The 11810-nt window shown below is 40.6% G+C and overlaps 1 non-coding gene across 1 annotated transcript; it reads left to right on the top strand.

The window, feature by feature from the left end:
* The first annotated feature begins 9044 nt into the window (after positions 1-9044).
* On the top strand, positions 9045-9151 carry LOC112719517 (small nucleolar RNA R71). The gene has a single exon (XR_003161816.1). It is a non-coding gene; the product is annotated as a small nucleolar RNA R71 (small nucleolar RNA).
* The last annotated feature ends 2659 nt before the right edge of the window (positions 9152-11810 follow it).

Here is an 11810-nt window from a genome sequence, read left to right as displayed (position 1 = left end):
CCTTTTTTGCTCTTGATCGACCGAGGTGGTGGGAGCTTTTCAACATTGTAGATGTCCCTATAAACTTCCACTAGTGAAACTCTTTGGGGGTGTAGAAATGGTATTTTTTGCTATGAAAAAATTCATCTTCCTATTTTCTCTTGTCCTTATCCTTGTGGTTGCTGCTATCCTGGACTTCTTTATTGTCTTGAGCTTGGTATGGCTTTCTTAGTTGTGCTACTTTTTTCATGTTGATATACTTTCCAACTTATACTTGCACATCAGCCATGGAGGTCGGGTGGCGCTTCTAGATGGATTGGGAGAATGGTTCATCCCTCAATCTATTTATCAAGCCCATGATAGCTACTTCAGTGATCAAGTGCTATATATCAAGCAGAATTTGTTGTATATCTCCATGTAGGCTTAGAGTGATTCCTGTGCTTTTTGTTTTATCCCGAATAAGCTTAGAGCATGCTTCATCTTGTCCTTCTAAATGGAGAAGTGAGTTAAGAAATAATGAGCTATATCATCAAAATATGTTATTGACTTAAGTGGTAGCCCATCAAACCATTTAAGGGTCGCCTTTGTGAGAGTGGACGAGAAAGTCTTGCACTGAGTTTCATTTGATACTCCTGCGAGGTACATCTGACTTTTGAAGTTACTGAACTAGTTCTTTGCGTTGGTAAGTGACGGCGCCCAATTGCACAAGTTGGGATTTCTCAAAATAGGATTAACATTGCAAGTATAGACCCAAACCCAACAATCGGTCACCGACCAATTTAAAAATTCACAAGATGTGTCACAACTCAAAACCAATTAAAAACTGAGAGTAACTGACTCCCGGGTCGTCTCCCAAGGAATCACTTAAAGGGCAATGAGTGTGCGAATTTCGGTTGTAGTGATCAAGGGGTTGTCAATGAAGAAATGAACATATAAAGCAATAAAAGAACATGCAAAATTGTAATGATTGAACTAATAAAGAAATTAAAGAACCGACTATGTAATATAAAAAAGTAAAGTATAAAAGAGATTAACATAGCAATGTATGGAAAATTGAGAGCATAAAAAGGGATCTTGGCTTGGAGTGAGCTAAGGGTCCTTTTCTTGTTGGAACTACAACTATGACAATTATGTTGGATTAATCTCACTTGATCAACCCTTACATCAGAAGGTAAGTTAAATGAGCATAAGTGTTCTTAACCCACAAATCCTAAATTGCTTGCTAATTGCCTTAGCAACAACTTAGCGTTAGTGGGAACAAGAACAATTAACAATCCAAGAATTGACACTAAATGTTAGATATTCCAACTCTAGGAACCTAATTGCTTACTTTACCCAAGCCTAGAGACAAAAATTTAACCTAAAACCATGTTTGACATTTTGTCAAACACTTGGTGGACAAAAAGCTTAAACATGAGAAAAATAAGAAAAGACTTGAAATTAAAAGCAACAATTGATCTCAATCAACAAGGATAGCATAAGAAAGCATAGGACAAACACCAAACATTAAAATCATCAACAAGAAAGTGAATTTGCAAAAGAGAAGCAAAATTGAACTATAACTTGAATGAGAAGAACGAGTAGTTACATTATAAAGAGTAATAACAAGAGAATACTTACAATGAGATTAGCAAAATCCAATGATCAAAAATGGAAATGGCACTTAGAATGTAAAACCCTAATAAAACCCTAATGGAGAAAATGAGAAAACTTAGAGAAAACTAAAACTAAAAACCTTCTATTCTACTCCTAAAACTATACTAATGCTATGCTATATTATTTCCTTCATGTCTCCTCCAATACGAGCTAAAAGACTTCAGAAATGGACCTCCAAAGCCCCCAAATCGCGAGTCACGTGCCTTTCTAAGGAAGTCATGCGCAGACACCTGTGTGGACGCACAGGCGTGTGCGTCCGCACACTCTGCGAGAATTCCCTCCTGTGCGTATGCATGAGTTTCTGTGCGCACGCACACTAGGCGATGCTTGGCGGGACACGCGACATGCTCGAATTGATCCACGTGCTCTGCTTGGGCTCCTGTGCGGATGCACAAGAGGCTGTGTGCACGCATGCGACTCTGAGCTCGCCTCCTTTGATTCTTCATGTTTCCTCCACTTTGCAAGCTCTTCTTCCATTTTCTCCAACCCATTCCTACCTTATACACCTGAAATCACTCACAAACACATCAAGGCATCGAATGGAAGGCTAATAGAATAAAAATAGATCAAACTAAGCACAAAAGAGCATATTTTCATAATCAAGCACAATTTGGGAGGAAAGTTCAAAAGCATGCTATTCAAGGGAATAAGTGTGAGTTCCTGCGATGAAATCCATTCAATTCTAACAAAAAATTATCGTCAAATATGGATTCATCAATTCCCCCACACTTAAACACTAGCATGTCCTCATGCTAAACATACTCAAAGGAGATAGATGAAAAGGAAAAATGACTTATGCTATATACTATTTAAATGCATGCAACTATCCTAAGGCTAATAGCCAACATGTACTATGATGAGAGTTGGTAGAAACAAACCATGAAATTCCAATCCATCACAAGAAAGTTTAAGGGCCAATGCAAAGAGTTCATGCATTAAGATCAATGTCCAAAGAACTGAATTGAAGTTTTCAAAATTACTCAATCGAACAACTTGCAAGAAGATACAATGTAAGGCGCAAGAACATAGAATTGAGCGGTCGAACCCCTCACCGGATGTGTATCCACTCAATCCGCTCAGTGTTTAGGGTTTAACCACTCAATTCTCCTTTTTTCATGCTTTTCAAAGATTTACAAGTTATCTAACAATCAATTAGTATTTAATGCATGAATAACAAATATCCTAAGGTCTTTAAAGGGATGTAATGGGGCTAAGGTTCAGGTAGGCTAAAATATGGCTAAGTGGACTTAAAGAATTAGCTCTTTGATTAGCTTGAGTGTCCACCTATTCCTATATCACCTATATACACATATCAATATAACCTATCTACCCATTCCCTTTTCTTTTTCCATCTCACCTCACTCATGCATTTCCTTTTCATACATGGCATATGCATCCTTTATTTAACTCTTTATTTCATACTTTGTTATGTACAATTTTTTTAAATGAAAAATTGAACTATGAATGCATATGTCTTCATTAATGAAATGCATGAGCATTACCTAATTGCCAAAAATTTTTCACAATAAGCTTATGCCTCCACCACCAATGTTTCCCAAAAATTTCTCCACACTTAGAATTTATACACTAATCCACCCAAGCTAATCAAAGAGTAATTCAGGGATATCAATGATTTTTTGCTTAAGGGGAGTAATGTGCTATCATCAGAACAAAAGGAGATTCATAGGCTCAAGGGGGTTCACAAAGGTGCATGCAAGGGTTGGCCGTATAGGTTAGTGAGTTTATCATCAAAAATAGCCTCAATCATGATAAATGCATTCAAACACAAATACAGGACATAAAGAATCATGCAAATCAATTATCACAATCAAAAAGGAGTTATAATCACACACAAGAACAACATTATGGTTGAAAAGATGCAACCATCTATTAAAGCTCAAGACTCACAAGGTATGTTGTTCGAGCTCTTTTTCATGTTCTACAAACAATCTACTTCAAGCAAGTTGGCAAACATAATATCTCCTTCAATTCAATCAATGGTACGCCCTAGAAAAAGACTTCATGGAAATTCCTTGGTGTTTCACCAACTTATTCATTCTATCATGCAACATGCAAGTGCTAACTACTAAACATCCATAAACGATAAAGAAATATTTACACGCAACCAAAAAAGATAAAATAGACATAAAACTACTCAAAATAAAGAAACATTGCAAAGTGCCTAGAAAAGAGAAATTTTTACCCCTGTTAGAATCATCGATCCTCCCCCACACTTAGTTTGTGCACTGTCCTCCGTGCATGATTACGCTCTGGGAGGATGAAGAGGGGCCACCTTCAGCTGGTGGACTCAGAAGTGGGTTGGTCAACAGCATCATACTCCTTTCCAGCTATCTCGGATGAAGCTCTAGGAGGCGGGCCGGGGTCTCTTCCTTCTAGCCTTGCCGCTATCCACTCAAAATGCTTTTGCTCCAAATGCTCCTTGCGGTGGATATCATGCAAAATATCTTCGAATAATTTTGGAAAAGGACAGAGAACAGGTAAAGCAGTTGCCGAAGTTGGTAGTCTTGGTGGTGGTGTTATGGATGTCTTCCTCTCAGAGGGTGTTGTGGTTGTTTTTTCTCTCCAAATCTCCCTGCGGGATGTACTTGTTGCCTCTAGGGACCCTAAACATGATGTCTCTCGGACGCCTTTCTACCCTCGCTGCTGTTGCTAAATGCATCACTATCGATGGAAAAAGAATGTTGATGTTCATTTTCTCAATCAGTTTCCATATCGATGTGCATAATAAAGGTACAATGGCTATACTCTTGCCTTCCATGATAGCCCAAACTAGCAACACAGTCTTGAATCTCACATGGGTAGCATGGGTGCTGGAAATGATGTAGTCTGCCACAATTTGATGCCATATACGAGCTTCGGCATTCAAATTGGAGTAAGCTATAAATGCGGGAACAGAAATTCTCCCTTTGCTATACTCCCATGAGGCACCGGGACAGCCAATTCTCTTAAGTATGGGAGTCAAGGACATCCTCCCCTTGGACATACTCACCTTGATCCTTAAATAATCATCATTCTCGGGTTAAATGTAGGGGATCTTCAGAATAGCTTCAATAGCTCGATTGGAAGTATCCAACCTCTTGCCCCGAAGAAATACTGACTCCGCTTTCCAATTTTGGTAGTTGGCGTAGAATTCCCGCACTATGGTTTCATTGACTTCCATTGGGTCTTGCTCTAAGAACTCCCAATGAAGTGAGGCAATCTGCTCATGGATGACCGTTTTGTACTTGATCGGAACCTTAAGCGTCCGTTCCCAATGGATTGGCCTTTCCTCAAATTTTCCATATAGGAACTCAGCTCTTTGGTTGATCAAGGTGTCCGGGTTATCGCTCGGGCGAGCCATGAAATATGATCTTGATGCGCGGGTTGTAGGTTCTACAACCAGCAAAGCAACCAGTTTCTTACCCTTCTTCCACATCCTAAAGAAAAAAGAAAACAGAAAATATCAAGGTCATAAGACAACAACAAATGTAGAACAATGAGGAAGCACTTAATAAAGTGAAGAAACTAAATCCTTAGTTGGAAGTTTGAAAATAGTGTGATTCATAAGAAAGGCGGCGTGTATATTCCAATGGTGCGCGCAGTTGGAACACACACACCGGCCGCACACAACGGCGATCACACTCTTAAGACAGTTTAAAGTTCAAAACTTCGCAACTAAGTGCTCAAGTTGCACACAGGAAACACAGAAATGGAAGCAGCTTCGAGCAAGAACCAAAAAGGAATTGTCAATTGCTCATTCTCAACATGTGGTAATCACATATACAATGCTCTTAATCGGAAGCAAAAAGATGCTTGATCAAGGCATCATCAAAAGTTGAATATTTGTAAAGTGATTACTCGTTATAATTTGCAAGATGAACAATGAAACTTATATTCTACCAACACAATGAATTTACTATTAAAGTCACCCATTAATAAGGTACACCATCTTGGAAAACATGGGTGGTTGAAATCAAAGTTTACCAACAATAAAATGCATTGGAAAAACAAAGTGATCAACATCAAAACCCATAAATGAAGTTGCACGAGTCATACGATATGCCTAACTAAAGATAAATTGAAAGCATATGATGGCCAAGTCATATGAATCAAACAAAATGTTCATTGAGGCATTTTATCGAACATGTGGTATGCAATGTGCAAGCTCATCACAATTAAGCTCAAAATTGATCAAAATCAACCCAATAATCAAGCAACAACACTTTGCAATACAAAGAAGCAACTAAGAAAGCAACAAATTTAAACATAAAGGAAAAGAAAATAATTGCAACAATATAAACATGACATGAAAGGAAAGATAAAAACCTTACGTATAGAGGTTAAAAAGAACAAGAACTAGGGAGGAACAATGGCACTTCTTATAGCCACTGTGAAATCACGGTGGTTGGGTTCACCAAAAAGAACACCGGAGGAGAGAACTCACCGGTGGTGAAAAGAGAAAAGAGAAGAGAGGGAAAGAAAGAAAGGAAAAAGAAGAGAAGTAAGAGAAAGGGAGAGGGATGGTGGTCACCGGCAGTGGGCTGACGGCGGCGGTGACCGGCGGAGCTAGGTAGAGAAGAGAGGGAGAGAGCAGCCACGGAGAAGAGAAGAAAAAGAGGTGATTGCCTCTTAACAGGGCAACCTGCCCTATTATTGCCCAGAACGCGACCTGTGCGGACGCACAGGGGGCTGTGCGGACGCACAGAGACAAAAACTTGGAAGGGTGCAAACGCACATAGTGTGCAAATGCTGCAACCAGAGAGGTTACAAAAGGACGTGCGGGTGCACAAAGGCGTGCGAGCGCACAGAGGGAGTCTCTTCTTTTCTTTTCTTTTCTTTTTTTATGCTTGTGGACAAAAGCAGGTGTGCGTGCGCACACAGGTCCGTTGCACGCACAGAGGATGAGAATGGGGGAGGTTGTTCACATGCACAGGTCGTTCCCTCGCTCCCACCAGAGGGCTTGCAAAAGGCGTGCGGACGCACACGTCTATGCGGCCGCACAGATGAAGCACAAAAGGGAACTCGTGCGTACGCACACAGATTAGAGAAAAAGTGGCAGCGTGCACACACAGACTGTGCTGGCGCTGCGACCAGAGGGCATGTTAAGGCGTATGCGGACGCACAAGCTTGTGCGGCCCCACAGATGGCTAAAAACACAAAGTTGTGTGCACGCACAGCTTGGTGCGTCGCACAGATACCCTGTTTCAGAATTTTCTTTTCTCTTCAAAACTAATGTTCCTAACCTTAGCACAATAATATACCAACCCCAAATCATTCAAAACAAGCACAAAATCATAGTCCATAAGTAATTCAACTTACACAACTCAAAATCATCAAACAAACCTAAGCTAAGCATTATATCACAAGAAAACAAATAGTTCAAAAAGCTATAAACAAGAGATAGAGCTAGAAAAATGTCACCATGGTGGGGTGTCTCCCACCAAGCACTTTGGTTTAGAGTCCTATGTTGGACTTGCATGGCTTCATTGGTCACTTAGGAAGTTCCCCAAGGAGGAAAATCTCTAACTCCTTGGCTTGCTTTGGTTGAGCATGATCCTTTGAATTTGACTTCTTTGCTGCACTATCCTCTTTTCCTTGCTCCTTGCTATCTTCAGTCACTTTGTCTTCAACCGTGCCGCACCCAAAAATAGAGTAAGCTTCAAGGATGGATTTGTTGGAGTCCTTCAAAGTGAACTTGACTAGCTTGCCATCCGCCTCAAAAGAATAGACTCCCGAGTGTGCGTCTAACTTAAAATGGGCAGTCTTCAAGAATGGTCTTCCAAGGAGTATTAATGATGGCTTGGTTGAGTTAATAGGAGGGGTCTCTAAGATGTGAAAATCAGCTGTAAAGAGCAATCCTTGAATATTGACTATGACATTCTCCGCAATCCGCACAACTGACACAGTACTCTTGTCGGCTAATATAAACCTCGCCCCAGACCTCTTTAGGGGAGATAAGTTCAGTCTTTCATAGATGGGGAGTGGCATGATGCTCACACACCCCCCAAATCACAGATAGAGTCCATAAACTTAGTCCCACCAATCAAACAAGTGACCAAACATGGGCCGGGATCATTGTATTTTTCAGGAAGTAAAGAGGAGATTGAGTCATCTACCGGCTTTTTGTTGAGGTTGCCAAGCTTGTCTTTGTGAGTGCAAATATCCTTGAGAAACTTGGCATATTTTGGCACTTGTTGAATGGCTTGAAAGAGAGGGACGGTAACTTCAACTTTCTCAAAAACTTCTACTACAGTGGGGTCAAGATCTTCTTGCTTCTTTGCTTTCTTAGCTATAGTTGGGAATGGAATGGGCAAAGGCTCTTCAAGCAAGGTCTTTCTCTTTGGCTCCTTGACCTTCGGTGGTTCTTTTTCATCTTTATCAATATTTTCATCTTCACTCCTCATCACCTCTACTTCATCTCCTACCTCCTCATTGTTTGTCTCCTCATTCAACTTTGAAGGTATAGTCGCATTCTTATCCAACTTGGTACCACTCCTAAGAGTAATGGCATTTATGCTTCCTTTAGAATTGGGTTGAGGTTGGAAGGGCAAACTACTTGAGGTTGAAGCTTGTTGGGTGCTTTGTGTGGTTTGAGGAGGGAGAGTCAAACGGGTAAGGGCTTCGGCTATTGTAGCCATGTAAACATCTTGTTTCTTGTGGAACTCTCTTTGTTCTTGCATGAAGGTGTGAATTGTGTCATTCATGTGGGGTTGATTGGAGGGAAGGGCTTGGTTAACTTGAGAAGGATTGGATCTACTATTTGGATGTTGATACTTCACTTGAGATGGAAGTTGTGGGGGTTGTTGGTATGGTTGTTGGTACTATGGTTGACCTTGTGGGTGTTGATGGTAGTAGACTTGAGCATTTTGGTTGGGTTGAGCTTGGGGAGCTTGATTCCACCATTGGTTTGAGTTATCTCTCCACCCTTGGTTTTGATTACCTCCTTGTGGGTAGGGTCCTTGGTTGTAATTGGGTCTTTGCGGGTAAGGGTTAGCAACCGCCAATGTAGTGTCCTCTTGGATTTGAGGACACTCATCGGTGTAATGAGTAGTACAAGCACAAACACCACATATCCTTGATAGTCCTTCTATCCTATGAGTTGAGGTGGAGCATTTATCAAAGCTTGAGGGATTTACTGCCCTTGGGTGATTTGTCTCAACAAAATAGTCATCTCACCAAGGGTCTTAGTCAAAATTGCGTCTCTGGAGGGAGAAACCTTACTCACAGCTTTTGGTTGTGAACTTCTAGCCCTAGAGTGTTGAATAGAATCCGCTAGGTCCGATATAACTTCCCATGCTTCTTCTGTGGTCTTGTTTTTAGTCAATGATCATCCACTTGCGGCATCTAGGAGAAGCTTGTCTTGGTGGTGCATTCCTTGACAGAAATAACTGATCAGAACTAACTCATCAATCCGGTGGTGAGGGCAAGCCTCCAGCAACTTCTTAAATCTCTCCCAATATTCATACAAAGTCTCCCCATCTCATTGCACAATGCAAGAGATCTCTCTTCGCAGCTTGTCTATTTTCTGAAGAGGGTAGAACTTCTCCAAAAATTCTTTCTGCAACAAGTCCCAATTGGATCTAACTTTCCCCGACTGAGTATAAAACCATTCCTTCGCTTTTCCTTCCAAGGAGAAAGGGAAAGCGAAGACCAACACCGCGACTTCATCCGCTCCATGTCTTTTCGCAGTTGTACATGCAACTTGGAAATCCTTAAGGTGCTTCAGAGGATCTTCCCCAGGAAATCCATTGTACTTGGAGAGCAAGTTGATTGTGGCAGACTTAAGCTCAAAATTTGGATCCAAGGCCGGATATAGAATCTGAAGTGGTTGCAAGGCAAGATCAGGAGCTCCGGCCTCCTTCAAGGTAATCTTTCGAGGTGGGTCCGCCATGACGGTGTCACTTGAGTCACTCAAAGACAATTTAGTACTCCCCACAAATGAATATAGAGTCTCCTCGTTGATTGGAGAATGATAGTTACGGATAGGTGGTGATAGTGAATGGGAATGGTCCTCAAGGGAGCTCGCTTCACTATTCACGAAAGCTAGCCGGCGCTGAGCTTGCCTTATACGAGTTAAAGTTCTTTCGATTTCTGGGTCAAAAGTAGCCAAGCTCGGGTCTGGAAGCGACCGTGTCATTCAACTGAGGACGCAATGAAAGCATGCAATTATGAAAGGCAAACCAAAACAAAAAAAATAGGCAAGTAAACAAGGACTAACTTAACAATCTATAACTACCAAGACTAACTAAAGAGGGAAAGTAGTATCCACAATTAATACTAAGTAGCAAACCAAAAATCAACTATTCACACTATTCACATATTTACACAACCAAAATTATGGCACTCATTGCACTTAAAGTGAATATCCCCGACAACGGCGCCAAAAATTTGACGGCGCCCAATTGTACAAGTTGGGATTTCTCAAAATAGGATTAACGTTGCAAGTATATACCCAAACCCAAAAATCAGTCACCCACCAATTTGGAAATTCACAAGATGTGTCACAACTCAAAACTAATTAAAAACCGAGAGTAATTGACTCCCGGGTCATCTCCCAAGGAATCACTTAAGGGGCAATGAGTGTGCAAATTCCAGTTATAGTGATCAAGGGGTTGTCAATGAAGAAATGAACATATAAAGCAATAAAAGAACATGAAAAATTGTAATGATTGAACTAACAAAGAAATTAAAGAACCAACTATGTAATATAAAAAAGTAAAGCATAAAAGAGATTAACATAGCAATGTATGGAAAATTGAAAGCATAAAAAGGGGTCTTGGCTTGGAGTGAGTTAAGGGTCCTTTCTTTGTTGGAACCACAACTATGAAAATTATGTTGGATTAATCTCACTTGATCAACCCTCACATCGGAAGGTAAGTTAAATGAGCATAAGTGTTCTTAACTCACAAATCCTAAATTGCTTGCTAATTGCCTTAGCAACAAATTAGCGTTAGTGGGAACAAGAACAATTAACAATCCAAGAATTGACATTAAATGTTGGACATTCCAACTCTAGGAACCCAATTGCTCACTTTACCCAAGCCAAGAGACAAAAATTTAGCCTAAAACCATGTTTGACATTTTGTCAAACACCTAGTAGGCAAAAAGTTTAAACATGAGAAAAATAAGAAAAGACTTGAAATTAAAAGCAACAATTGATCTCAATCAACAAGAATAGCATAAGAAAGCATAGAACAAACACCAAACATTAAACTCATCAACAAGAAAGTGAAATTGCAAAAGAGCATATTTTTATAATCAAACACAATTTGGGAGGAAAGTTCAAAAGCATACTATTCAAGGGAATAAGTGTGAGTTCCTACGATGAAATCCATTCATTTCTAACAAAAAATTATCATCAAATATGGATTCATCAGTAATTCCATGGTATAGGGTTATCTTTGGGCTTTTGAAGCTTTTGGGGATTTCTGCCCATATAATGGCCTCCGAGAAGGTGCCGTCTCCACCATGGTACTAGTCGGTGTCGTCGTACTAGCAATTGGGGATTTTCTTCCTGTTTCAGTTCTGTCTCTAGTTTCTTGATCTTCTCATCAGCCTCCCTCTTTCATTTCATCTCCTTCTTGATTTAATTCTTAGTTCCTTCTCTTAGGCCAACGCATATTTCAACTGTTCGAGTTGGCCAAAGTGGTTGTGCACCAGCCCTGAATTTTGTCGGTGCTACGTCCTTCTCCTTTAGCATAAGGTATGTGGATAGTGGAGTTCAGACTGTGGGAGTTTTGAGGTTGAGGTGAAGGTTAGCGAAGCTGGTTATGAGGGTGTGGAGATGGAAGGGGTGCTACGAATGGCGTACGACAATTCTAGCTGCAACTTCTAGTGTGAGAACAGAATCTAATGTCGTTTCGCCATCTCTTTTACCTTGTTTTTTCAATTTTAGAGGTGACTTTCCAAGTTTTCTGACAATGATGCCAATGTTCCATGGTGTTGCCTGAAACCCAGGTGGATTTGGGCCTGGACGTGAGTTCCAAACACCATTGGGTTAAAGGTCTGACTTGCTTGTCGGGATGGTGGTTTATCTAACGTCCTTGCCTGGACGGTAATGGGGTGTACTTGGAAGGGACTCCAATACCAAAGTCATCAAGATTTTAAGCAGGTTTTAAATGAGATTGAATGAAAAAATACCTGAGTGTTGGTGTATTTATAGGATAGCAAAGCAA

This window comes from Arachis hypogaea, chromosome 10 (genome assembly GCF_003086295.3).
Source record: "Arachis hypogaea cultivar Tifrunner chromosome 10, arahy.Tifrunner.gnm2.J5K5, whole genome shotgun sequence".
NCBI classification, from domain to species: domain Eukaryota; kingdom Viridiplantae; phylum Streptophyta; class Magnoliopsida; order Fabales; family Fabaceae; genus Arachis; species Arachis hypogaea.
The sequence above is the reverse complement of the archived record's forward strand: the minus strand, read 5'-3'. Positions and strand labels throughout refer to the sequence as shown.